Genomic DNA, 26048 nt, shown 5'->3' with positions numbered 1-26048 from the left:
GAGACCGACTGAACAATGAATTACATATCTCCTCTTTATTTACTTAAAGAGTGTTTCTCCACCTTGGAAAGTTCAAAAGATTATTCTATGTGCTGGTTTCTGATACCGAACAAGCTGGAAGTGTTAGTGGTTATGTTAATGTTGCTTCTGGCTCTCATGGCATTCACTTTTGAAAAATAAAAATGGTTTTAATGTGCTTGGCATGGGAGCTTTGATTTGAAATTAATGCTGTCAGCCATATTAAAAAGATGATAAATTACAGGGAAAAAAATGTGTGTTCGTTTCTAGTAGCAGCACTAGGGTTATGCCACAAATAGAGTAAAAGCAGAATCATTTAAAATGCAGGTGTTTGCCTCTGCTGGTTCCTACTGTGCTGTGCTGCTGTTTGCACGTGTTGTCCTGTGGTCACTTTTTGCTGGTGGTGAAGCCATCTCCCTGTGTGGTGGCTCCTGCTCATGTGGGGCACTGGTATGGCTGGTGGCAGGAGTTGCTGTGTTATCCCACACGGCCTTTCCCCAGGCCCAGATCTGTTGCTCCCTGCTCTCTGCTGTGCCATGGGAGGGGGCTGTGGGGGGCTCCCCAGGCATCCTCAGCAAGTGGTCCCCCTCGGTATCACCCGTCTGACTTGGCTTTGCACCAGCAGTGCTGAAAGCCCTGGCTGCCTCCAGGCAGAGGGATGCCTAGGAGAGGGCTGCACCCAGGCTACTGGCTGCTCTCCTGGAGTCCTGCTTTTTGGGCTATTTTTGCCTGTTGCTGGCTGCTTTATGTGCTCATTAAAAGCAGTAGGAATTTGTGGGTAAAGGGGAAGATAGAGCTTACTCTGCATTACATTTTCTAATAGATCTGTAGATGAAAACCAACTTGACGTATTTCTGTATTCAAGATTTATAATCTAATCATTCCTTCACTTGCACAGCAGGGACTGAAACAGCATGTAGTTATTTACATACAGGGAACATTAAACAGCCACCTCTTTAAACCATATGTGAACATAAAATTCAACAACCGCTGCTGAGTCACGGGTATCTGTGAAAGATGAGAATAAAAATATCGCAGAAACAAACATAATGAAAAGGTATTATTGCAAGAAGTAGCTGTGATAGTGGCATATTATATCCCTATACCGAAGTGAAAACGTGGCCCTGTAAATCTGTATACCCTTGCCTCTTGAATTAGCACTAAACATGTTGAACATGTGCAGGTGGTTTGCTATGTATTTCTCTCTAGCTGTAGTGAGCTGGTGGGGGCTCTCCCTTACCCCTTTGCCATAAGGAGCTCAAGGATGGCATGCCACATTGGTCCAAACTGCTTCAGACTTGTCGTCGTTGCTCCTTTGGGGCAGTTGTGATCCCTCAGAAACCTGAAACTTTTTTTTTTTTAATTTACCGTCAGCTAACTTTGGGGCTGGCTTGGTTGCTCAGTGTACTAACCTCCCAGCCAGTGTAATGCCTGCCTGTGCTTTGAGATGCAGTGCCAGGTAGCTGGCTCCCGAAACGGCCGTGGTCCTGCAGGGATTAGGATTAATTTGTCCAGGTGCTGAGACACACTCCTGTGACGGTATTGCTGGGGCTGTGATGCTGCCTGCAGTGCCGGCACGGGTACCTTGGCTTTGCCATAGTTACTGTGGATACTCGACAGCTCCCGCGGCTATTGCCAGGCTGCTGCAATGTAAGGGTATGCACTTCGGATGTTTGAGCTTTGAGATTGGCAAAGGGATTAAGGGCTGTCAGTGGCTTTTCCTTCCTCTTTTGGGAGAAGAATGTATGGAGGGACATCCTCTTTGGAGAAATCACTGCTCTCTCCATATCATATGAAGTAAATACATGTAGAGGCTTTCCCTAAAATACTATGTTTTTATGGATTCTTTCCATTGGTGCTTAGTTTCTTGCAAATATGCTGCCTACTCTTGTCCTTTTCCATTTCTGATTATGAGCAGGAACGTGAAAATAATTCCCCAATAAAGGGTAGGCATCGCCAAATGGGTGTAACTGTGTCTTGCAGAAGCCATGCTTGTTGTATTGGCATGTTTCGGTGGTAGGTCTAGATACTGGTGTCTCAGCATGCAGGTTAGATACAGAGAGCTGTTAGTTGTAAGTGAGAAATGTATTCCCTCCTGATAAATGCACATGTGAATCTCCTCATAGCTGGAGTCCTCTGCGGTACTGGTGATGGTGAGCCTGAGAAGAGTAACTTTTGTTGGCTTTTAGGATAAAAGAAGCTAATTTCTGTGATATGGGAGGGATAAGACAGTGAGTTTCTATCATGGAACTAAAACACTGTTTCCTACTACTAAAACACTGTTTCTACAGCATTTTAACAAAATACTGTCCTTTGTATCTCTCTCACCTTTTAACCCTCTGCATTCCTGTGCCCTGAAGGGAGTGCGATGAAAAATGTAGGTGGCGGTAGGCTTAAGAAATTTTCTGTTCTGAATCCCCACTATTTTTAAGTAGGATTTTAGAAATCTCAACTGTATTTTAATTTGGTTTGTCAAAGTATAATTACCATGAATGAGGTAAGAAACTAATTTAAACACAGCAAGTGTAGTGGAGAATCCAATTTTCAGAAATCAGTGGAAATATAATTGGAGTCATTAAGTACTGACTTTGGTAATTAAGAGTCGGTTTTTGACATTTCAGGCTTGCGTTGCTAATAGTCCATGGAGAGGGCAGAAAAATATTTTGTTCGCTGCAGAATTGGTCACTCCCTAGACCCGTGTAGCCGACGGCATGAACACTGCCCAGCAGCTCGGGCGAACCCAGAGCGTTCGAGATGTGCTTGCTCGGGTCCCAAGCTCCTTGTCCCTCCCTGCCCGCGGCTGCCCACAGTGGGGGACATGTGGGAGCACTTTTTGGGGCCACCTAGTGTGCCGGGGCCTGTGCTCCCCGTTGTGTGGGAGGCTGGTGCTGCCTCTGTTTCTGCTGGGCAACCCCTCATGCTGGGGCACAGAGGAGCCCCCGGGGCTGTACCCTGTGCTGGGGCACCCTTGGGGTGGAAAAACTGGTCTGTGGCTGGGCAGGCATGGGCTTCAGCTGCTCCATGTCTGGCCTCAGCTGGGAAGGGCAATTTGGCTGCCCCTGGGTCTTCTCTTGTCCAGGGGAGCCCGTGGTGTAGGAGCTGGACCAGTGCAGGAGCCGCTCTGTCTCAAAACGGGGCCTGGCCATGCTCAGCCAAGGTTTTGGTAGCATGGCAAACAGCTACCAAGAGGCATTGCTTCATTGATAGGTGATGCTGTGCAGTGTAGTGTGTCAGAATACAGAGCAAAAGTGAGTCCTTTATGATAATATTCAGGAGAAGGATTTTTCTAAGCCAGAGGTGGATGCCCAGCTCCTTAACCTATCTTGCTTTCAAACTTTGATCTTGGATTGCAGGTCCATCTTGCTAAAATAACTGGATCTCTCTGCAGACTTAAAGGGCTGTTAAAGTTATTCATAAAAGAAATCAGTGGTAGGAGAAGCGCATCCTCATCGCTTCTTGTTTGCAAAATTATCTCTGAGAAGTCGGGTTGTTATGCATTTTTAACTCCTGCGGTTCAACCAAGATGCTCAGCACGCTTTTGTTACGATAATGGAGAAACCATTAAAAAAAAACCTGACATGCTGATAGTTATCATCATATAATCATAGAATCATAGAATATCTCAAGTTGGATCCCATAAGGATCATCGAGTCCAACTCCCTACTCCTCGCAGGACTACCTAACACTAAACCATTTGACTAAGACCATCATCCAGATGCTCCTTGAACTCTGACAGGCTTGGTGCTGTGACCACTTCCCTAAAACATGGAACGCTTCATGGATTTGTGAGTCATCCTTGCACAGTGGCCATGCTAATCTTCTCTCTATCATTCCAATTCTAGTATACATGCTGCCAAAGCAAGCACAATTGGATGTCCATTGGATGTCTCCTGTCCCTTTCCAACAACCCCAAATTAGCAGACCTGCTCAGATGCCAGAAGCTCGTCTGTGGCTCGCTCCGTCAGCTTAACCACCATGCAGAAAGTGAAACCTCAGAGTTTGATCAATTTGCTGCCACAAGACCAGCGTTCGTAAAACCAGGAGATCAAGCAATTAAGGTGTGTAACTGTGGCCAAAACATTATAGGCTCACGGTGAATGCTCTGAAGACCAAGGCATTCATAGCTAAAACACAGTAGCATAACACTTCTTCTTGTGGAACATTACATTTCCTCTTATTAAGGAGGAGCCCAAGGATTTGTACTGTGACTGCTGTGCCACTGTGCACTATGTCAGTGCTGAACACACCATCACCAACTTCCTATCAGCAATCCTTCTTCCTATAAATGACATAAAATCATCTCACCTGTGAATTAACTTTCCCCGTCCCCAGCAGGGTTACAGCACAGCAGCTCCCCAAAAGGCTTCACAGGCAGTGGGTTACTGGCTGGTTACTGTCCACATCGAGGTTCACAAGGCTGGTCTCCATCACCTTCAGTGGGGTATTAATTACATTCTTCTTGAACCCAAGAATATAGGACTGAAAGCTGATGTGGACCATCACTGGCTTTTCCGAGTACCCATTTCATTGATTAACTGTACTCACAGCTGTGAAGCTCTTCTCAATATTCAGCTTAATTATGTCTTTTCTGACACTTAAAGACCATTACTTCTTGAAATGCTTGTTATGGTCGGACATCTAAATGTGTTTATTTTGCAGAATGCTGATAGTTATCATCATATAAAACAAGCCTTATGGTTACTTTCCTATTAAAAATGCTAATTTTCCAGGCAATGGCATTTATAAGGCTATTTTTTTTTCTTTCATTTTGTTGTTTTCCAAAACCCTGGGTAATGCCCTTGTTTGGGCCTCCAGCATAGAAGCTGATGTGATAGTTTTCGTGCTTTTGAGCTTTCACACCCATGAACAAATCCATCGGCGGCTGAGATCTCTTGCTTTGTGTTTGAGTTGTAGTTGTCTTACGGCCCAGTGGAAGCTGGCGCTCAGCTAGGAAGTTGCTTAAAATATGTTTTTAAAGCTTTGGCTGTGCTCATTTCTTAGGTGTGTGGAAACCACCTGCAGTTTAAACATTTGTTTTAACCAGAAATCCCCTTTTTGCAGTTGTGTTTTTCACAGTGCCTTGTGAAATTGCGTTTCCGTTCTCTTCCCAGGGGGTCTGACCTTTAAAGCTGAATGGGTGGCTTCTGGTGTGCTTGTTCATGCTCATGCTAGATGTGGGGCATCCTCTGAAAAGCATGGGGTACTCTTTGGGGTTGGGCAGCCAGGGGTGGGCACCTTGAGGGAGCGCTCGTGGGAGCCACCCAGCTGTGTTCAGAAGGCATAATCTTGGTGTCCCTCCCCTGTCCCTTTGCAGCCACGTGGTTTTCTGGATAATGCACTCAGAATACCTGTCAATGGCTGAATGTGGTATGACAAAAGCCAGAGAAGCACTTTGAATAGCTAGAACAGGTTGGAGAAATCACGCCAAGCTTTACCCACCAGGCTGGCTAGAAGGGACTGTCTCTTTGCTGCCTGATCTTCCATACACCCAGCGAGCAGCTCTTGTGTTTGGTGATGAGGGGTTTCCAGGCTGGAATGTGAGCTGGGCTTTCCGTAGGTTGTTCTCCCCCTCTCCCAGGCACTGGGGACCCAGCTAAGCTCCTGCTCGCAGCTGCAGATTAGGGGAATAATGAGGAGATGCTTTGCTTTGGGTATAATTTCTTTCCTGTTACTTTTCCCTTCCCCATTCCCTTTTGTTTTATTTCTTTAGACAGCCTGTGTTGCTGCCTAATTGGATTACTGGGTCACTTACCGACTGACTGTGGGCCGTACAGGATTGGGACCGGTCCCTGAGGCTTAGCAGTTTGAGGGGCTGATGTATGCTGGCAGCCTGCTAAGCCGCTACGGTCCCATGGGGCCTCAGCGGAAAATGGCATTTCCTGCCGGACCCTACAATGGCTGCGTAAAGGAGCGGATCCATTCCTTCGTTTCACCTGGCTTTTTAGCTTTAGGAAGGAAAAATTTAAAAATTCTTTGTTTTAAAGCGTGCTGTGCGCTGCACAGCCTCCAAGCAGGTCTGGCCGTCTTCTGGGAAACGCGTCTAAATGTGAAACCTTGAATGCAATTCAGATGTTTGCATATTAGAGATGAACAGCTCTTACTTAAAAAGTGTGCTCTGTATCTTAAACAAAACACCTCCTTGCAGTTTCCATGGTAAGCTCTCCTTCATAATTGAATAACAGTCATAAATGGTTACATAAAACACAAGCAAAATGCCGTACCATAGCTGAAGGCTGCACTTGTCAGCTCTGTGTTTGCTCTTTGCGCAGGGGAGCGTGCTGGTACCTGACGGCGAGGCTCGATGCGGGGCGCAGCCATTTGGTGCATCAGCCCTGCACCCCTGATTGCCGGAGCCCAGCTCTCCAGAGAAGGCTTCTCGTGTCCCAGAGTTGCCCCACGACTCGTCTCCAGACCCTTCTGCTAAGGAGAAGCCAAGTGGAGGAACGGTGAAGGCCAAAATCTGTTAATGGGACTACACAGAGAAAAACTCGGACGCTCTGCTTTCAAGGTATCTCTCTGCAGATAGTACTGTCGAACTCTCTCTTTCTGGAGCTGCTGTATTCACATAGAAGCTATTAGACCTTTGAAAAATAAGAGATCTTGCCAAGGTGAGTACAAATGATGTATCAGATCATGTTTTTAAAAGTTTGTTGTTTTTTTTTTTTTTTTCTTCACTGTGAAGAAAAAGTGAAGTGACTGAGGTGTTTTCAAGAAATAAAAAAAATAAAGCTTTGCTACTTCTGGGACAAGAACTTCTGTGCTGTTCTACCTCTTAGGTTTTTATAGTTGAAGTGGGTGGGTGTCTGTCGTGTCGTGTGTCCCGTCCCCCTTCCTCATTTCTGTGCCTCTTTATAATTATGAGGATTTGAGTCTCAATTGCTTAAAATTTGTCACATGGACACAGCAGCTGTTAAAAAACCAAACAAAACCAACCAACCAAACAAACCAAAAAACCTTGGAAAACCCCAGGTGTGAAGTAGACCTCAAGGTTTTGATGCCTGAAGCTTGGCAGCACTGAATTCCTACCGGTGGAGCTCCTTGCAAGGAGGGGATTTCTCTTCCCAGGCAAGAAGATGCTCATCTCTCGCACCCGGTGTGTGCATCACTGACCACTGCCGAGGACTCTTCTCCCTGCACCCTGCTCTCCTGCCTGGTGTGGGTCCCTGTCAGTGGCAATCCTGGAAACGTGCCGGTGGGTTTTCCAGCCAGAGGCAGAGATCCCACGAGTACGGCAGTAGGCTGGGGGGACAGGGCAGAGCCGCTGGGCTCAGCTGGGTGCATGGCACGCAACCAGCCGTGTGTGCAGTGCCCTTGGGTCTGCTGCCCTGACCTTGCCTGTCACTGCGTGGCATGCTGGCCCCCAAATCCCTGCCTGTGGGTCGTGTGGTGGTAGGGGTGGATGCCGCGTTTTGGGTTTATCACTGTCTGTGGCGCTGCACGTGCAGCTGGGTGATGCCGAAGTGTGCCCTGTGTCCATGCGCCTTTCACGTTGGACTGGGAGCATGTCCAGGGGCATTATGTCACCTTGGAAAGACTGCATGTGACAGGTTGCTTGTGGACGTTGTTTTGCTGCTTCTGCCTCCCTGGAGCACCACTGATTTGCAGGCAGCGGCTGCTCCTCCAGCCCTGTGCTCTCAGCGCTTCCCGATTGCTGCACATATGGCGTGTGAAATTACCCGGCGCTCGGCGGCCCGTGTGGCACCGGCAGCAGCGGTGCCAGCTAGCAGCGGAGTGACAGACCGAACTCTGAATTTTCCCCTCTCCTCCAGAGGGAGGGGGCGAGAGTTTTTGTTCTTTTGTTCGTCTGAGTTCGTATCGCAAAGCGTGTTGGAAATAAGCCCGCTGCCTGCGTGCGGAGGGGAGAGGAAGGGATGCAGGGGAGACGACAAAAAAGCCGTTGTCTTGCTTTGCTGCATCCAGGGAGCAAGACGTGGTGGGGTTTCCTACTTCTCGCTTTGGCAGCGGGTGCAAATTGCCCCCATGCTTACAGGTCGGACCCCAGCATCTCGGCGGGAAGCCTGTGACACCGGCGTCTCTGTGCAGTGCATCCCTGCGCCTTGGGCTGGTGGTGAGCTTGCCCTCTGACAGAGGATTTGGGGTTTTCCCATGGGTGTCACTGGCCCCCATGCCTGTTTAGGTGCGTGTGCTTTGGTGTGCTCCTGCGCTCTGCTAAGGCGAAGGTGGCTCTTGACGGTCTCCATTTTTTAAGGTGGCTGGTCCCTACGTGTGGCACTGGGGGCTGGGCGGGGAGGGGGGTGCGAAGCAAGAGGTTAGCAGCCTTGGAGTCGCTGTGTAACCCTCACGTCTCCTTTTTGGGGAGGGGGGGGGAAGAAGAGGAGGGAGGTGGGGAAGGAGGATGGATGGTGTTGCCTCCATCCATCTGGTGGCCGTTGTGGTCCCTCTGCAGTGCCGCATGCCCCCGGGCCACCAGCCCTGCCAGCCTCCCCATGGCAGAGAGGAGCACTGGGGCTGTCTGGGGGCTCTGGAGGACGTCGCTGTGTCAGCTCCCACCCGTGCCGTTTTCTGCGTAGCCTGAAAGCGTGGAGGCCTCGTTTGTTTCTGATGAAAGCTGAAGCCCTGCTGAAAAGGGAGCATCCTCCAAGGATGTTCCTGGCCCTGGACGTGTCTGAGAGGGGCTGCTTTCTCCTCCCCACCACCTCCCTCCTTTTCTGGTTTTCCCTTGGGTTTTTGCTAACTGCGAAGCCGCTAATGTAAAATGAAGGCATGGAAATTTCATATTGTAGCAATTAATCAGCCCTCCCTAATACTTTCCAGTTGTAAATTGCCAGCGCTAACAGATGCGTGCTGTTGCAGCCGAGCAGCTGATCCTGCCAGGAGCCGATGGTGGGTTATGTTTGGTTGGTTACTGCGTTCTAGGAAGCCGCAGCACACCCCTACCCAAGTATAGCGCTCTGATTAGTTTAACAGAAAGTTTCCAGTTATTAGTTAAACACATTTTTACTAATTTTTTTTTCCCCCCCTCCTGTACTTAAGTGAAACTAAAATAGAAAAGGTGTTACATTGTCACAGGGCAGCCAGTGCAAGTTTCTAGGCTTTGGCTCGGTCCCTGCAGTGTGTGAGAGCTGGTCAGTAAATTCCTCTTTGATTTTAGCAGGCATAGGATTATTTCTGCTGTGGGCCATACGTACACAGATCTCCTTGTCAAGGATTTAGAAAAGGAATTTTCCCTTTAACAATGTCTTGTTGCACAGAAGCAGGATTTCTTGCCCTCTGGCATCCCCAAGTCAGAGACCTCTGAGTAGCAGAGGTCAGGATTTGAGGGGGGGGTGGGTATTGGTTCAGGCTGCACCCCGCTGATGTGACTTCTCGAGTGCAATCTGTACAAAGCGGTGCTGTTCCCATCCGCCCTGTGTCTGCTGGATGTAGCTGGCTGGCGCGTTTTGATTAAAACATTGCAGGGAGGGGAAAATAAGGAAGAAACTAAGCGCGTTTCCTATCTTAGATTTGTAGGAGACACTTAAGGGAGTACACTTGGATGAATAAGGGCAAAGGCGAATTGCAGAAAGCACTTACTAAACTTGTCTGGGGACTTCAGCCCTGTAGTTTGTAGCGTGAAAGCTGGGCTTTTCTTTAAGAAATGGCAACAAAAGCCGACAAGCCTAAAGACCCAGATTAATTTAGAAACTCTGCAGTTGGAGGAGGAGGGGTGGAAACAGAAATGCAGCGGCTCAGACTGACCTTTCCATCAACTCTGCCGCTCTTCCAAAAACGCGTGCGGCGTCCGAGCTGTGGTTGAACCGCGGAGTTCCCCAGGCGGCACGGGGCAGGCTGTACCTCAGACACTGGGGTACCACCTCGCTCCCAAAAAGGCACCGGACCTCCATGTGCGGGGCTCCGTGGCCGGCGTGGGCTGAGGCTGTCCGTCAGTCTGGCCGATTGGCGTGGTACAGTGCCGCTGAAATAGCGGCGCCAGAATCTGTCCCGAAAGCTCCGAGCAAGGCGCAGAGGCTATTTTGCAATACGTAACAGCTCTTTTGTGCAACTTAGAGAACTTGGCTCACAGTTATACGCGCTGTCTGATGCGGATCAGTGGCTATTATAAAGGATTTAATTATCCTGATGGCCCAAAGTAACAAAAGAAACAGGCCTGTTCATGTCGAGCAGTGATGCTGAGCATGGTTACTTTACTTCCCTCTTTCCTTCTCCTCGCTCCTCTCCAACGTAAAGCTACAAAGTGAAAGATGATACTGGTATTCCTCTTTCCCAGGCTGCTATATACAATTGTTTCTATGATCTTTGTTTATATAGATCTAAGGCAGATTAAAACGCCTTTTAAAATCAGAATACTTGTCAGGAGACTGAGTGAGCCTGTATATGTATCTCACCAAAAATATTTCAGACCTCCTGGTACCTTCCATCCTCCTTCCCTAATCTTTCATTTGTGCAGCTGTGCGTTTTGTGTCCTCCCCACAAGCTTCCTGCTGCTCTAGGAAAATTTTAACCATTTATGCAGTCTAGTAAAGCTACAGGCAGATTCCCTCCTAATATTTATTAAACTATATTCCCTTCAGCGGGAAGCGGAGAAGAAAAGCCAGCTTATCTGTCCGCAGGGACCTTTGGAGGGAGATGAGGACCTTAATGCGGGTAAATGCTCACACCCATAGCAAAGCTCAGCCCTTTCCATAAATAAGCTGCCAGCCTGCCTGTAAGGGCAACGACTGAAGGAGCAGCAGAGGCCTGGGGAGATGTAGCGGGGCTGCCCAGAAGGAAGCGATGCTGCAGGAAATAAAAGCTGGGTCTCCTCATTCCCTGTCCGATCTTTGTCAATAGGATGGGTCTCCTGACTGCGATGGATTTCACTTGGGTTAGAGATTATCTTCCCCTTTAGTCTTTTCTGTACAGGTAGGTCATTGTATGACCAAACTCTCTCCTGAAGTTGTTTAAAAAAAGGTATACGTTGTGATACATGTATATGCTCATATACAAATTTCACATGTGCATATATATTGTAATTTATAATGGCATTTTACCAGTTTAGCAAGTTATTAGATTACTTTTGTGCCAGTGTTTTTACCTGTGTAGAATGGGAGTATTTACTGACAAATTTGTTGAAGTCTTTCTCCTGCCTTTCAGTTGATGATGGTTTAAGTAAAAAAGCTTTCTTTAGGAGCATGTCAGAGAAATCCTGTTTTGAAAAGCTGTTTGGTTTCTTAGGAGCATGTGCACATGTGCTTTTTCTCTTTATGATCTTAGGTTTCAATGGTACTTAAGCCCCATTTTTCAAACTCGAGTTATTTAGAAGCATTAGCTTCTGTAACGGTACCTAAAGCGAACAAGGCTGTTTCTTGAACTGCTGCATGTGTGTACCCACGTGCACAGTATGGTCCTTACAGGGCCTGAGAAGTATCTTGGGAGCACTGCAGAAACTCGGGAGCACCTTATTCTTGCTTGTGCTTTGCCGCCGAGTGGTGCCAGTGGCTCGGCTGGAGCTCACACAGCAGAACGCACTGTGGATATGGAGAATTGCCAGATTTTTGTGACTGGCTAGGGAAATCCCACATATAAAGCAGTCCCATTTGAAGAGGTTTTTGGGAGGCAGCTGGAAGAGTACAAAACCTTGTGTTTGGTGTCACGGTTGATAAGGGTTTGAAGGCAGGTGCAGTTTGAGCTCCGAATAGTTCAGCTAGGTCCTTATCTTTACTTGCCCAAACGCTGCATCGAGTAAGAGCTGATTTGTTTCCTGAGCGGAGGAGCAGAAGGAGGGCTGCCGCTTCAGCTCTGAGCGGCATTGAAGCTCTGCATGTTCAGTAGAAACGAGGAGGGCTTGCTGCCTGGTTTGGTGTGCTGGCCTGTCCCTTGGAGCCCCGCATCTATGCCTTCTGCCGGGGCTGTGCCGCTCTATGGGCAGGGACGATCCTTGCAGGAGGTCCCCATGTCACGCACGTGTACGTGAGGAATCTGCAGCCCAAAGGTAAACGAGTCAGACGGACCTTCATCTGAAAACTGCTCTTTCGTAAAGGCGGGGGTCTGGGGGTGCGCTGTGTTGGCACAGAAGGACAAATCAGTGTCTTGTATGTTGCCTGCTTCATGGTTATTCCAGCGAAGAGAGTTGCAACCCCTGCTGACCAGAGGCCTGTGAAACGTGCCCAGGACTGCGGCAGAGGTGTCTGCCCCGCTGGATGTCCGTCGGTCGCCTGTGGCAGAGGTTTCGGCTTCCACCTCGGTGGTCGTTCTGCTCATAGCATCGCTCCTACAGATTACAGCAGTAATGTTTTAAGTCTGGTGGCTTAATGAATTTCACTTAGTTCATGGTCTTTGCAATGTTTAAATCTCTCATCGATTTGAACCTTTTCATTTCGGAAGTCAAAATGGAGGAAAAGAGCACACTAACTCAGTTTTAACGCCAGGTTGCGTTGGGAGTACTGTCTGTTGCCAGTGAGGTGCACCTCAGTTCGACCAAGTCGTGGTAGGCACTTTTCTTTGACTGTGAGGCCTAAGTGAGATTATTACGTAAGCCTCTCAACAGTTGAAAGCCTAATTAAATGCTCTCTCTTCTCAGTTGTAAGGGAGATACTGTGTTAATTACAGAAGCTTTCTTCTGACATGCACAGCGCTCAGCTACCAAGAAGAGTATGGCGGTTTCCTAAACTTGATCTGCACACTTTCTTATCATCTCAGTTGAGTTCAGCGCAAAGCTGACCAGAAGATGTGGCAGTAAGGTATAAATTACACAACCTTTTCCAGTTTGCGTCATCCAAAGCTGGTGTTTTTGAACATTAGCACGCCAGTTTCCATTCTTCACTGTTCGTGGAGAAAATGGAAAATAGTTTATAACCCCCCTCCCTCCTCCCTTTGTTCTTTCTTTACCGTCTTTGCCCTGTTAACTTTCAAAAGACATTTCTTGATCTGAAAGCTTAGAATGCGGATAGAAAAGCTGTTATGGTCTTTTATAAAATACGTAAGACTATCCAGATGTGTTACAGGTTGATGCGAACCGAGGCTCCAGTACTTTTGAAAATGAGAAGATATCCATGCGTACAGCTCCTAGAAAACGGATCCATTGGTTATTTGCGGTTTTTTGAGCATTTGGAGTGATTTCCTAATTTTGCAGGAGACTTAGTGTGCAATTGAGGGCTAACTGCTTCGTTTCTGCCTGCCTCATTTACTCCCTTGTGTAAAAGACAAATAATATTGATACAAGAGAGTTGTATGAACAAATGCTTATGATTCAGTAGTGGAATGCTCTGCATAAGGTACTATTTAGATATAGTTAATCCTGCCTTGGGGGCAACAGGATGCCTTGTACAACCTTTTGAAATTTCTTTCAAGCCTGTGATCTAGGCTCCGTTGGCTCAAAACAACCAGGCGTGTTTCATGTAGGAGTTCAGCTGAGTCTTGATGGAAGCCCTAACCATGTTTCTGTATAGCATGGCATTTAATTTGGTTTCTCACGTTACTGTGGTTAGTCATCTCTCATCTTAATTTTTCCTCCTCTCCTGACTTGCAAACCAGATTCTGCTTGGTGGATGGTGTGCATCATTACAAGAATTTGCCCTAGCAACCAGATAAATTTCCAAAAATAGCTTATCCCATCGTTGCAGAGCGTCTCTGAACCTCAGGATGTTGTGCTGCAGTCTCTCTGAATAGTTAAAGGCTGTCGTTTTGTTTCTAATGGTCGGACAAAAATAAACTGTGCCGTGAGTGGACTTGACTTTGTGCGCAGAGTAATGCTATTTGAGACACGAGAGAAATTCCTGCAATGTTTACATGCTGAAGAAAAATGCCTTTGAAGCCAAAGTATTTCTTCTGTGTATCCATGTATATGATTTTGTTTACACCTTGTTATCTGAACAGTCATCTGCTCAGCGAGCACCTGATCTTGAAAGACGTGTAGTGCCTGGGTTGGCCATGCCATGTTTGAAGTTATCTACTTAAGTGGCTGCTCTTGGACCTTTTGCCCCTGGTACCTGGAGCAGCTTGGCAGCACGCTTCCTAGGCTGAGGACTGGGATGGCCAATTAACAAGATCTTTCCCTTCTGGGAACATGGGTATATAAGTCTCTGCTACTATTTGGTTTTCGTACTAGTCAACACAGGAAATATTTTAAGATACTTCCAGAGTGCGGCCATTTTCTTTTCCCTATCTCTCCAATCTAAGAAAATTCCACTATTTGGGATATAATTGCATTTCCGTAGCACTGCAGGAGCATGAGAATTTATAGAGATGTGTTCAGCTGCTGATTATTATCTGCTGTGGCAATGCTTTTTGCAATGATTATCTTTTCATTGCTTTTGGAGGGCATTCTGCAGTCTGGTGTGTTGTTATATTCCCCTTTCCTGATTATCAGCTTCAGTTCTTCTCCAAATTCTTTCCTCTAGCCATCTCCTTTTTTGCTATATTTAAAACTATCCCTTACAGCTCATATATTTTTTAAAACCTTTCCCTAGCTGTTTTTCCTCTTAATCTTAATGCAAACTCAAAATGAAGAATTTTAAATAACTTGACATCAACCCTGCGTTTTATGCATAACTTTTAATTGCAGTTGCATTGAAAATGTAAATGCTCTCCTAGAAAACTTGAAGAATTCAGGAATGTTCTCATTACGCTTGGCTTTAAAACTGGATTTGAATCAGAGAGGGAGTAAAGAAGCCGCTCTGGACTCAAATGATGAGCATGGCCTTGGCAGTGATCGAGGGGCTCGGCTGGGAAGCGGGAGCCTGGGTTCAGGTTCCTGCTCTTCTTCCCAAGACAGGTCTGATCCTCCCAGGTGAATGGCCACAGGATGGATGGGTCTTCTGGGATTTCTCTTCTCCTTTGAAAAGAAACTTTTATCCCTCAACTGAAAGACTTTTCATATAAAAAATATTTTTGTAGCTTTGTTTTCCGGTATCATTTTTGACAGTCACCTTCTTCTGATGCTGGCTGGTTTGCCTGGAGGGGTGGAGGGGCGCAGCAACCTGAACCTGCAGGTTCAGTCTGAGCGGCTCAGTCTGTGAGCAAAAAAGCCGAACTGATTTTCAGTTTGACGGTAGAACCCATTGCTACATGCATTTCAGAGAAGGGGAGGAAAAAAGCAATCATGGGATAACACTGTGCTGAAACACTGAGTGTGAGGCTTGTTCTGCAGTCACAGAGCGTATTTACTCTACAAATTTCCCCCTGCACTGTCTTTGGGGAGAAGCTGTGTTTTGGAGGGATGGTTTCTCTTGCCTGGGCTTGCTTGTGTGCTAAGGGAAATAGCTCGCAAAGTAATTTGGCTGTTTAAACAGCTTAGCTCTCATCTTGAATGTGAAGAACAGGTGCGTTCAATGAAAAAGTAAAATAAAGGCAAGATGTGCTAGATACCAGCTTCTATTTAGTGTCATATGAACCAGTATTATACTAAATCCATTTTTTATCATGCCCATACGCTTTTTTTTTTATGGTAGACTTTGCTGAAGAGTCAGCTGGTTCTCTGCACGCTTTGCTGAGATGCCTCTTTGGCTTTATCTGATATGAATTGTGAACATGAATTTCATGGTGCAAAAGGATGTCAGTGAGAAATGACATTTCGGGCTTGGACGAAGGCCAAGTGACGTCCATGGAAAATTCTTAAACTTGTGCTGGTGGGCTCTCTATTGTGTCCAAAACGACTTAATTTGTTTCACGTTGACCACTGTAAGTAGCTTTTAGATGATACAAAGAATGATGAGTTCATGCTCGTTTTTCTCTTCAATGTGACAGGTCTGGGTCAGAAGAGCTGTTAGGAACTGAGGAAGGGAGGCAAATGTATAGTACCTGAGGGCTTTGCTTCTGATTTTATCAAACTGTACCATGCAAGCTTTTCTTACTCCTCTCTTTGGAAAACTAAAATGTTCGTTTAATAGCATATGCTTATTTATCTATCTTTATTCCTTTATAATACAGCTGTGACCTGTTTAAAAAAAAAAACAAAAACAAAAAAACCCCCCAAAACCCAGAGTGAATTAAAACAGTGGCAGGTAATTCAGTTTGAATGTGTGCTGACATGCAACATGTAGGTTCTTGGGGGCCAGAAGTTATGTAGATTGTTAGTATAGAAGATGGAGGACTGCTCAGATTAAAGTGGGATGCCAGACATTGATTTGCTTGTATGCATGTGGGAGACAATCAGATGTAGATGTACACTGAATTACATGGAGAGGGGTTTTTTCATTATTTGTATTCTCTAGAGTAGCCTATATTCTCTAGCGTATTCTTGCCATATGTGTTTAGTTTCCAGAAGTTTATATACGTTATCTGCTTTTCGTTCCAAACAATATAACATTTATTACTAGTTTCATGAGTTGTTGTTTCAAGGGGGAAAAATCTGTACAAAGCTGCCTGTAACTCTGAGTTCTGCTCTGGCACCACACCATACGCAGTATATACCATCTGCATCAAAGAGGATGATAAAAAAAATGCATATCAACCGAGTCACTGTGTACTTGTCTTAAAGTCATTCACAGTCATGCAAATCTTTTTGAGGAGTGTTCCTGATGCTTTGCTGTTGGTTGGTAAGATGGATTTTAACCCTTAACCCCTTCCCACACCGTAGCGAGAAACTAAGGCCTGTGTTTTCAAAGTGGTGATGTGCACATCCCCGCTCTGCAAGTTGTTACGGTGACAGGCAGCCCTGGTGCTGCTTTGGGGACCTGTCCCTCCCTACCCTCCTGGAAAGCCCCTGTGCTCTGCTGCTCGACAGCCAGCGCCAGAGATGGGATTCATCCCCGGGAAGAATCTATAGAGCCAGGGCCAGGGTGTCCCCGAGGGGGTCCTGCGGAGCTGCACCATCCCCTCTCTTAGCACCGTGCAGATGGGGCCTGGGCGAGGAAGGGCGGCGAGGGCAGCGGCGCCCAGGTCACTTGTCTGCAGAAATAGGGGCAAGGAAAAGGGGGTGCATGCATGCGTACGTGAAGCAGCCCAAGAGGTGCTGGATGAAGCTGGGGTGTGAGGAGATGGAGGCAGGCATCTTCTGCACTGGAGAGTTTGTAGGGTCCCTTCCCAGCCTCCTTCCTCAAGATGGGGAGAGAGTGCCAAAAATGAAAGGACAGGGAAACGTTCTGGGGCATTGCAGAAGGAAGCTTCTTGTTGAGAAGTTACTCTGCTTACAGGTCGTGTGCTTGCAGCCTTAGGAATGATGGATAGAAAGACTGTATTGGACATCATTATAAATAAATAGAGGAACCACTGCAGTGCTGTAACATTGTTTTCCACGCTCACCTTTTTTTTTTTTTTTTTAATTACTTACGCTTGATTGTTGCAATTGATTGCAATTGTGAGTGCTAATTTTAGTGCATAAATTTTATAATGACAGCCTGCCAAGTGTTTGTGTAATGGAGGATAACAACTGCACAGAATTTGGTACAGGGTATGTTTGTCTTCCTTTCTCTACCAAATGTTGGCGACCGTTTCATGGACTGATGTATTTGTATATAGCCAGTTTTCTCGAAGAAAATTCAACCAACCCCCCCTGTGAAAACAGAAGAGCAATTTAGAGAACTGTGGTGAGTTTTAAGAACAAGCTAAATTTAATGCTGATGATAAAGTGATCATTGCCTTAGTTTTAGGACAAATAGCAAAACCAATTGAGTTCAGTTTTAAACTTTGCATGATGGAACAGAGGGTAAATAATGTTGTTCTGACCTTAAGAAACAAATCCAATGTGTTTAACTGATGAAGTTAAAGACCAGCATATGGGTATATAGATCTTGGGCCCTTAGAAAATGTCACAGCAGTTTTCCTAGCAGCCTGGTCCGATTTCCATGAAGTTCAATGTCAGGGCTTGCAGGGAGAGGAGATTTAGTTGCTACAGGATACAAATCAAAGATTTATTTCCGAGTGAAATTTTAACTGAGGAATAAATTTTCTTTCCACATCCACATTTTCATGTATCCTGGATTCAAGATTCAGTAAACCTGGGGCTGTTTTGTAGGGCTTTCCTCCTCTTCCAGGTGCATTTGTCCAAAGATGAAGAAGAAGTTTTTGAAGGGGTAAAGAGGATATGAAGAGTGCAGGTGGGTTTGTGGTGTTTAAGGGACAATTTCTATATGGATTGAAAATTGATACTAAAAAAAAAAAACCCAGCTCATCTAATAGATTAGTTTTGGTACACAAATTATTGGGTGAGCTCACTTGTAAGATAAGGTACCAAAACTAACTGGAACTCATGTCATCTTTCTCCCACAGGATTTTGGTGTCTCCTCTCACTTGTTTTTTATACTGTCATTCCAGTTGTGATTTGCCTTACATGCTTGTTTAAAAACAAGTTACGTTTTCAAGCTCCCATTATACAAACATTTGTCTTGGTCATCCTTCCAAAGTTATTCACAGATGTATGTTTTGGCAAAGTCAGGGCCAAGAATGATGACAGGTGGAGGATCTACCTTCCTGAAACGTCAGCTCACTCTTTTGTGTTGGTTTTGGGCATTTTTAGTTCAGCTCTGTGCCATATGCGTTTTACTTAAGGAGATAGCTTGTCCCTGCAAAAACGTCTTTAAAAAGGATAGAACAGTTTAAATATGTTCAAGAGAATTAATTAAAATGCCTTTCAATTGAAAGGGAATGAGAGGGTTTTTTTTTTTTTTTTTTCAAAATAAAGCTCCAGCCTTTTGAAACATTTTGCATCAATTACAAAAGGAATTCAGTACATTTTTCTAAAATGAGGAATGAGCCAACTGCATCTGCTAGGTGTGGGAGTGACATTTCAAAATCCCACTGACAGTTGCATTATCAAACTAAACATCATCTCCCTCTTACTGGTGCGAACTGAAGAGCTCCCCACCTTCTAGGGGCGAAATTGTCCCTTTGGAAAACGCTGGTGGAAGGCATGGGCACCTTTGGGCCTGAAACAGGACAGAGCCCGCAATTCTCTGCCATGGTAAAACTTGCTTTCTACAGGAAAGCAAACTTCACAGCTCCTTGTCCTCATCTACGTCTCGGCCGGTGCCAAGAGGGGTTCCTGAATTTAGTTTGCCAGGTCTGTTTGGTAAGGACACCTTTGCCTTCCCGGTGCCAAAGAGGCAGCCGTGGCGCTCGGTACTGCCGTGATGCTGGTGGCCCCGGTGGCCGCCGTCAGTCCTTCTGCTCCTGCGGCTGCGGGCTGGGCTGGGGCCCGGGGGCTCAGCCTCCAGCCCGTCTGCCCGTCTCCGGTTTGTGGGCTGCTAGTCATGGCCAGCTCTGGTCTCTTCAGGAGACTGTCAAAAATGCCTCATTTAAATAGCTTATTTACATTAGTCAACTCTCCTTACCCTCTCAAAGAGGACCGAAGGAAGGGGAAAGTATGAAAAATTTTCTGAGCAGTGAGGACTTTTACTGTTGGTTTATATTTACAAGGTTTTTTCAGGTGATACAATAGAATATGTTACACTGTAGTGATGTTCCTCAGTCTTAAGCATAGTCACAATTATCTACTTACTTGCATCACAGCTTTCATTGGTAGATTACTGGGTGCATTGCAGAAGACGACCTTTGATGTCATCTCAGCTTTAATGGGAATGAATTGTAATGTGTTTTTTTTTGTTTTTTGAGAAGTGAAATGTCACAGCAAAGGTCACGCTGTGGCACTACAGCAGAGCTGGGAGAAGGAAGGAGACCTCTGCTCTGTGCTGTCAAGTGGGCAGTGCTGTTTCCAGTTCTAGTCTTTATTATTTTGCTTGCAAAAAGATGACAGAATTGTAGAACTGTGTAGGTTGAAGAGCTCTCTGGTCTCTCCTCCCTCTCGGAAAACATTTACAAGCATTTTTCTGTGTGTGTGCATGTGTGTAAACAGTGATCTGGTGCAGGAACATCATGCATATTGCCACCTTGTTTGCTGCTGTTGCACACGTTCTGAGAGGATTTATTTGCCACGTTGGTCTGGAAGGGGTGTGCTCAGCCCTGTGTAAACTCAGATCTCACAGCCCTATCATAAAGAAAGCAATAACATGAACTGAAAGAAGGTGGTTTTGGAGAAACTGGTACAAAGAGTGAGTTTGAAGGAAGAGAAAGGCTGGATGGGCACAGAGGAAGAGATGTTGGCAATGTAACAAACAGCGAAATAGAAGGCCAGAGCTGGACAGGACCAGGAGACAAAACGAGCAGTAATGAAAGAGAAGCAGTAACATCAGAGAGGCTGATTTGAAGGCAAAGCTGGAAATGCACGCAGAGAGGAGGTTGCCCTGTTTGATCTATTTGATACGTAGATTCACAGAAACCGAGGCCAGAACAGTGGTGGTGATCATCTGTCTGCACCTGGTGATGATCATCTGCACCTGCAGCTCTTTGGGAATCCTTGGGAATGTCCTTTGAGAGGGGATCCGCCGGAGGTACCTGTGACAGCAAGTTCATGTTGCTGTGAGCACAGATGAGCTTGTTCAGCCAGGAGGCATTTCTGCAAGGGCTGCTCTTGCTCTGGAGAATCGCTTGCAGAACAGAAACCAAAGGTGAAGACCCCGATCCAGTCTGGTCTTCTGCATGACAGCAATCACGGCACGTCACATACTTTCTCCCCGAGGCCTGCGATGCTTCAGTTCAAGTTGCAGTGTATCTCTTCAGATGTTCGGCTTCTTTCACCACGGCCTCGTTTGATGACAGTTTGCTGTGCCCCTGGGTGAGCCCCTCCGGCACCGCATTACTTCTGTGCTGGAAACGCGTGCTCAGTTTGGCGTGCACGGCGTGCCTGCGGTAACGCCAGAGCTGGCCGGAGGAGCTGCCGTTTCGATGTGGTAACAAGGCAGGAATCCGGTGAAAGGGTTTATAGCTGTTGCCGTCGCTGTCGTGTTGTCCAACGCCTGCGCTGCGGTACTGCCGGGAGGCCCCCTCGGAGTCGGAGCCGTGCAGGCAGGCAGACGCTGGAGGAACAACGTTGGGAAGGGTGACGGCTGGTGGGAGCCACGAGGAAGGCAGGCAGCGTGGGGCGAGCTGGGCGGTAGGTGAAGCAGACGGCGAAGGGCTGTCACCTTGGGAGGTGTAGAGGAGGGCACGAGGAAAGCAGACGTAGCAGTGGTGTGTGGCCAGCAGCCAGGCGAGGGGAGGAGGACTGTATCTGCAATCGCTGGTGTCTGGGTTCAGGTATAAGCTGTGTTTTAATAAAAACACTCGGCATACATGCAATGGCTATTTTTTTTCTTTTTCCTCCTGAGACTTTTATATGTTCCTAAACTTTACAGTGTTTGAATACCGCAGTGCAGTTCATAGCCCCGGGTGACTGGGGGGAGCAGGGGTGGGGAGAGGGCACGGGGATCAGTGCTGCTCGGAGGAGAGGACAAAGGCTGGGTTTGTAGGCTGGTGGGAACGCGCCAGATAAGAGAAAGAGAGAGAAGGAGAGGAAGAGGATGAGAAATGGATGTCGGAAGCGGTGGGTCAGGGGCGAGGGGCTGCGAAAGGCACACCTCGGGGTCCAGCTGCGGGGGCAGAGCAAAACAGCACGGATAAAGGAGTTCATGATCCTGCAAGGGTGAAGAGAAGATGCAGCTCAGCAGAACAGGCACCTTGTAGACTTTTTTTAAATTTTTGGTAGGACAACGTTGTTAGTGAAACTCTGGCTTGATTAATGGAAATGGCTTGTTGTGGGGTGGGATGCTGTGCTCACAGGACAAGATCAGAAGTTCCCCACAGGTGCTGAAGCCAAACCAGCAATCTGCCTTAGAGGCTGGTTGGGAAAAACACAAAAGAAACTGTTCTGAGCAGTGTTGGTGGTGTTGAGGGAGCATGGCTGGGGCCGAGTGCAGCCTGCTCCCTGTTTCTCTTGGCTTACTTTCCATAAAAAAAAATTACTTTCTTGAGCATCTGGGTGATTGTTTGTTTTTTTTTTTTTTTTTTTTTTAAATGTTCCAGGACTGAGTTGCTGTTGAAGGGGACCGTATTATCCCACCTCTTCCTTTGCCGGGCCCCGTGTTCCTACTGCCTTGCTTGTGTCAGTAGCAGCACTCCCAGGCCACGTGGCTGAATAATGACCTGGTTTCATCAGATGCATTTTCGGGCAGCTCCATTTGACTGACACGTGGGTGCAGCCATGCTCGGGTGGCATGAAGGAGCCAGTGGGAATGTGCAGCCCTGGGTCGTGCTGCCCCGTTCATGGTCTTGGTTTGAACTAATAGTGAAAGTGTGCTCTGAGTGACATCTGCCCTTCAGTTTTAGTATTACTGTCAGTATTTAGTTGGTGGGGTGATCGGCACAGACAAAACCACCTTGCGGATCCCATTTGTCTTAATCCTTCCTTTCCTCTCAGTGTACGTTCCAGTTAGTGCTCCTCGAGTGGAGCTGCTGCAAGATGAGTCAAAAGCATCTGTAAGTGCCACTGTTACATTAATACTTGTACGTAAAGGGCAAGTTTCTCGAGAGCGCTGCCTGCTCCGTGGGCTGTCCCTGGGCTGCAGCGTCAGACCTGCTGAGAGCGGCGTATTTAGAAAGCCGGGCTGACGTTCTCACGGAGATAGAGCTGTCTTGCTGGCAAATGCTGCATAGCCGGGGTTTAGACTTGCTAATAGTGACTAAACTATGAGTTGTGAAGAATGTGTTGGAGGCGTGATATGAGGAAAAAATGGGATGAGGTAAGAGGCAGGTCTTGGGCAAGAGCACAGAAGGGGGTACCGCAGTGAAAGAGAGAGGATATCCCTGGCAGGTGAATGGCAAAACAGCCTTAAAACAGGGTTTCAGCATTAGATGTAGGAGATGATGATTCAAGAAATGTATACATATATCATGGAGGATAGGCCTGTAGGAACAGTGCAGTTGGAATAAATGAAACAGAAGTGTTTTAACTCTAATATTTTTTTTAGGTAAGAGGTGGGTGTGTTGCTGAGACATGGAGACAGCTCCATGGTGGCTCAATTTGCTGACAAAAGCAGCGAGCTGGCACGAGTAGTGTCGCGCACGGGAAGGGCCACAGGCAGCTGGCAGTGCCCATGGGTAAGAACGTACGTGCGGATTGGGGGGATCAGAGGCAGAAGAGAGCAGGACGGGATGATTTCCCCCTGCTAGCAGTGTGGTATGCTGGTGTGGTTTTACCCTTCCACCCCAGGCCCAAGTTTTAGGGCAAGTCACCTGAAATACAGAAGGTGGGTTTTTCCATCTGTGCATGTGTCCGTGTTTCTTGTTTTCCCCTCATTTTGTCCTTTTGCCATCTCTGCTCTTGGGAGCTCCCCTTCTGTCTGCTCCGCTCTAGATGGGCTCTTTGCCCTTCAGCTTGTTAGGCTCGTACTGCCGTCACTTCTGAAGCGACCCTGATCCTTACGAGCGTGACACGGGTTCCCTCTGCCCTGCGCTCCTCGGGAGGGGATGGACGGACCCTTGATCGCACAAGTTGTCTTTTTGATAGTATTGCTTAGAGACAGGATGCTAGGGAGATAACATAGCTGTCTCTTTCCACTGCACTTCAGAGGGGTGGCTATTAAGAGCTGAGCTAGGAAGCTTGACAGGGTAGTGCAAGCTACATGACGGTTGCTTTTTTTTCCAGATTTGCAGCAAGATAGGAAGAGCATTTGGACGTGACCTGTCTATAGCCTGAGATAATTTCTGCACTGGCAAACACGGAAAGAGATAAAGCAATGGAGAGCTAAGAGCTAAACCTCTTCTGTACAAATGCTTGGAGCATATGTAATAGGATTGTTGAATTGGAGTTACATGTTTTCAAGGATAAGTGCTGTTATGATGATACCGTACTGTTGCAGACATTCTTAAACCAGAAAAAAGGACTGGGGATTTACAGTAGTTGTTGGGGATGCTTGGGTTTCACTACGAGCTTCTAGATTAGCGAAAGAGAAGAAAAGGCCCTTGCAGATAAGACAAAACGGATCCCTAAGAAGGCTGGAGCTCCGATTGAGGGGAGTCCTGGGGAGAGAAAACAGGAGCTCTCTGACCTCAATGTAGTCAGGTATCACAGATTTTTCTTACAGAAAATACAAAGGTAAGGAAACTGTTTGTAGAGATCTTTTAGCTGAACTTTGGTTAATTTACATGGAAAAATTCAAAATTTTTAAAAAACATTTTCATTTGTTTTTCTGTGGACGTTTCAAAAGACACATTAAAAACTGCGCATCCCAGCATCTATGTTAAATACATATTACTGAAGCTACAATTTTAAGCAAGCTAAACTTAGAAGATGTCAGAAGTGAGGTTGTCTGCCTAATCTTAACTTGTCCTCTTTACACGTGAGCGTTTCGATGCAGTGTTTAATTACAGGACACCTCCTGTCTTGCCTGCAGCATGTTTGCTTGGCAGCAGGCACAAGGTGAGGGCTACCTCCGACCCTGGTTTTGTTGCAAGAGGGACTCGAGGATGGGGAGGAGGGGCAGACTTTTTGTTGCTCTTGCTCTCTAGTTTGGGAAACCTGGGGTCTGCTTCTCCTGGGGACTTGCTGGCCTGGATGGATAAAAGTCTGGGCTGGGCTTGGTCTGGCTCATGGTGCATGTGTCTGTCACTTGTGCTCTTCAGCCCCTAGCCAGGCGAGGGAGGGAAATGCCTCATGTCAGAGGGAGCTGCTTTCGGGGCAGACGTCTGTGGTAGGGCAGGGGCTGGCTTTTATGGGGCGGGAGAAGGATTTTGGCACGCATGCTCCATGAGGGCCACCGGTGTTTGGCGTGAGTGTGCCCGAGGAGCTGGTCTGCACTGAGCACGTGGCGACTGAAGCTGTCCGAAGCTGCTGCCGACCTGGGTGCTGGACCGAGGCCAGCGCAGCCTTTCCCTGGGGCTTTCCGCACCCCTCCGGAGGCGGTGGGAAACAGGGGAAGTGCCCAGCCCGGCCCTGGGTATCGACGCAGATTTTAATCGTAGTGTAACGACAGTTCTGCCCGTCATTAGGATTCATGCCAGCACGTTTTAAGACTTCCAAAATAATACCTTTTGTGCACGTGTAGTAACACAGATAAAATTTCCCAGAAAGGTTGCTTATCTGCTGGTCCTGCCTGAACTCCTTATAGACACAGTCCCTCTCCTGCCAAGTCCTCCTTGCTCCATGAGGTGTGTGTGGGGACCCTGTTTTTAGCTGAGTTTCTGCCTGTTTACAGGGAAAGCATTTCTTTCTTGAAAACGTGGCTGTGCTGAGAGAAAGCGACAACCAACACAAGGTAAACAAGACTTTTTGGTAAATGGACGAATGACTTTGTCCTGGTGCAGCGACTGCTGGGACCCTCTCTTAGCTGACGTGAAGGTGGATTGGGACCAGAGCTGAATATTTGAAGCTGCTGCCTCTGCTCCAGCCTCTGCTCCAGCCTCTGCTCCAGCCTTGCTGCCTTCCGCCCTGGGTGGCAAGCAGGCTGTGATGGGAAGCCTGCCTGCTTTACTTCTAGTTCAGCTAAGGGGATTGCTACTGTTTCTTGCTTTTTGTTGTTGTGGTTGCTAATCCTGCAGGCAGGCTGATCATTCCTGCGTGTTCTTGGCTTTTATTTTTGTTTACTTTTTGATGAAAATCCCCTTTTTGTGTTTTTTTGTTTCGGTTTTCCCCTCCCCATCCCTGCCAGTGCTGGTGTGAATAAATGGGAAGATGCCTTATTTTACCTGCAGTGTACTGGAGCCTTACTTTGACCTGCCGTATAGCGAAGGGAGATGCCTTTATTTCTGTGAGTGGGAAACCATGGTGGGTTGCTGGGAGAGCGGAGGTGCGGCTGTACACGTGAGATGTGGTTTCAGGCCCCAAATCTACTGCTGGGGTGACCTGGCATCCCTCCTGGGTGGTTGGTGGAGCTTGTGCAGAGTTTGGGGGATCCTTGTGGAGCAACCCCAGCTCGAGGAAGTTTTCATCTGAGACCTGCTGCACAGGGCGATGCTGCAGGATTCGGGCCGTTTGCTCTTGGCAGCTCCCTCCTCTCTCTTTCAGCTGCATCGCTCTTTGGCCGTAGCTGATATATTGTCAACTAGCAAAAGACCATTCACGTTGAATTACGGATGCATAAAACAGTGGCGGGCTTTTAATTGGGCAGCTATTCAGAAAGCAGGTGCTTCCTCTTGGGATTTAAGTTACCAAATTCATCAGGGCATTTCAACTTCTTGCATTTTAAATTCACTGATCCTAAAGAACAAAGTCATTTTCTCGGCTTTGGAGGCTGACATCTGCTTACAGGGATTAAGCGTGTTCTTGTAGCAGTGGGCACAGA

At 47.1% G+C, this 26048-nt stretch overlaps 1 protein-coding gene and 1 non-coding gene across 10 annotated transcripts in view; one reads left to right on the top strand and one right to left on the bottom strand.

The window, feature by feature from the left end:
• Positions 1-26048, top strand: part of TIAM1 (TIAM Rac1 associated GEF 1) — a 194133-nt gene that overhangs the window by 31742 nt on the left and 136343 nt on the right. For 7 of the 9 annotated variants that reach the window (XM_072845165.1, XM_072845147.1, XM_072845102.1 and 4 more), the window contains 2 exons: positions 3861-4076; positions 6288-6626. The exons of 1 other annotated variant lie outside the window; for it this stretch is intronic. The gene's annotated coding sequence lies outside the window, so the exon portion shown is untranslated. Of the gene's footprint in view, positions 1-3860; positions 4077-6287; positions 6627-26048 lie in introns of those variants that run through there. One more of the 9 variants, XM_072845111.1, reaches the window with a different exon arrangement.
• Positions 3778-3884, bottom strand: LOC140646761 (U6 spliceosomal RNA). The gene has a single exon (XR_012040565.1). It is a non-coding gene; the product is annotated as a U6 spliceosomal RNA (small nuclear RNA).

Source organism: Ciconia boyciana, chromosome 1 (genome assembly GCF_034638445.1).
Source record: "Ciconia boyciana chromosome 1, ASM3463844v1, whole genome shotgun sequence".
Taxonomy (NCBI): Eukaryota; Metazoa; Chordata; class Aves; order Ciconiiformes; family Ciconiidae; genus Ciconia; species Ciconia boyciana.
The sequence above is the reverse complement of the archived record's forward strand: the minus strand, read 5'-3'. Positions and strand labels throughout refer to the sequence as shown.